The sequence below is a fragment of the Lampetra fluviatilis genome, unplaced genomic scaffold (assembly GCF_964198595.1).
Source record: "Lampetra fluviatilis unplaced genomic scaffold, kcLamFluv1.1 SCAFFOLD_727, whole genome shotgun sequence".
Lineage (NCBI taxonomy): Eukaryota > Metazoa > Chordata > Hyperoartia > Petromyzontiformes > Petromyzontidae > Lampetra > Lampetra fluviatilis.
The window spans coordinates 34,515-36,533 of NW_027621225.1; the positions used below are offsets into that span (position 1 = coordinate 34,515).

At 44.6% G+C, this 2,019-nt stretch overlaps 1 long non-coding RNA gene across 1 annotated transcript; it reads right to left on the reverse strand.

Annotated features, from left to right (window-relative positions):
- Positions 1–205: 205 nt before the first annotated feature.
- LOC144954945 (uncharacterized) lies at positions 206–1,787 on the reverse strand. The gene is made up of 2 exons (XR_013641446.1): positions 331–1,787; positions 206–238 (listed from the first exon to the last, which is right to left on the reverse strand). It is a non-coding gene; the product is annotated as an uncharacterized LOC144954945 (long non-coding RNA).
- Positions 1,788–2,019: the final 232 nt, after the last annotated feature.

Consider the following 2,019-nt stretch of genomic DNA (forward strand, 5'->3'; position numbering starts at 1 on the left):
AGTAGGGTAAAAGGTAGGCTCGTTTTTCACTTTTACCTTACCTGCTAAAGGGTACAAGGTAGGGTAGAGTGTATTGTGGTAAGGTAAAAGGTAGGCTCGTTGCTTTTTAACTTTTACCTTACCTGCTAAAGGGTAAAATGTAGGGTAGAGTGTATTGTACTGTGGTAAGGTGAAAGATAGGGTAGAGTGATGGTATTGTAGTAAGGTAAAGGTAGGCTCGTTGCTTTTTAACTTTTACCTTACCTGCTAAAGTGTAAAAGGTAAGGGTAGAGTGTATTGTGCTAAGGTGAAAGGTAGGGTAAAGGTATGCTCGTTGTTTTTAACTTTTACCTTACCTGCTAAAGTGTAAAAGGTAAGGGTAGAGTGATGGTATTGTAGTAAGGTAAAAGGTAGAGTGATGGTATTGTAAGGTAAAAGGTAAGGGTAGAGTGATGGTATTGTAAGGTAAAAGGTAGAGTGATGGTATTGTAAGGTAAAAGGTAAGGGTAGAGTGATGGTATTGTAGTAAGGTAAAAGGTAGAGTGATGGTATTGTAAGGTAAAAGGTAGAGTGATGGTATTGTAAGGTAAAAGGTAGAGTGATGGTATTGTAAGGTAAAAGGTAGAGTGATGGTATTGTAAGGTAAAAGGTAAGGTAGAGTGATGGTATTGTGGTAAGGTAGAGTGATGGTATTGTGGTAAGGTAAAAGGTAAAGTGATGGTATTGTGGTAAGGTAAAAGGTAAGGGTAGAGTGATTGTATTGTGGTAAGGTAAGGGTAGAGTGATTGTATTGTGGTAAGGTAAAAGGTAGAGTGATGGTATTGTGGTAAGTAAAAGGTAAGGGTAGAGTGATGGTATTGTAAGGTAAAAGCTAAGGTAGAGTGATGGTATTGTGGTAAGGTAAAGGTAGTGTAAAGGTAGCCTCGTGGTTTTTAACTTTTACCTTACCTTGCCGAGGCCTATGTTAATGGTTGCCGCCATCTTGGTAAGGGGCGTGGTGTGTTGGTTTCGGCCGCCATCTTGGCAAGGGGCGTGGTGTGTTTGGTGGCGGCCGCCATCTTGGTAAAGGGGCGTGGTGTGTTGGTGGTTGCCGCCATCTTGACAAGGGGCGTGGTGTGTTGGTGGTGGCCGCCATCTTGGTAAAGGGGCGTGGTGTTGGTGGTTTCCGCCATCTTGCTAAGGGCTTTGTGTGTTGGTGGCGGCCGCCATCTTGGTAAAGGGGTCGTGGTGTGTTGGTGGTTGTCGCCATCTTGGTAAGGGGGCGTGTCCATCTCCCCCCCCCGGGGGGGCCACGTGGAACCCCGTAACTCATCCTCCGTGTTGTTGTTTGTTTGTTGTTGTTGTTGTCTGTTGTTGTTGTTTGTTTGTTGTCGTTCCGGACGGCGTTGATTTCACTCCTCCACTCCCCTTTGACATTGTTCCGTGGCTGGGAGAGAAGTTAGTGTGGTACACAAATATACAGCTACAGCTACTACCACACATCTACAGCTACTACCACACATCTACAGCTACTATCACACATCTACAGCTACTACCACACATCTACAGCTACTACCACACATCTACAGCTACTACTACACATCTACAGCTACTACCACACATCTAGAGCTACTACCACACATCTACAGCTACTACCACACATCTACAGCTACTACCACACATCTACAGCTACTACCACACATCTACAGCTACTACCACACATCTACAGCTAACTACCACACATCTACAGCTACTACCACACATCTACAGCTACTACCACACATCTACAGCTACTACCACATCTACAGCTACTACCACACATCTACAGCTACTACCCACATCTACAGCTACTACCACACATCTACAGCTACTACCACACATCTACAGCTACTACCACACATCTACAGCTACTACCACACATCTACAGCTACTACCACACATCTACAGCTACTACCACACATCTACAGCTACTACCACACATCTACAGCTACTACCACACATCTACAGCTACTACCACACATCTACAGCTACTACACACATCTACAGCTACTACCACACATC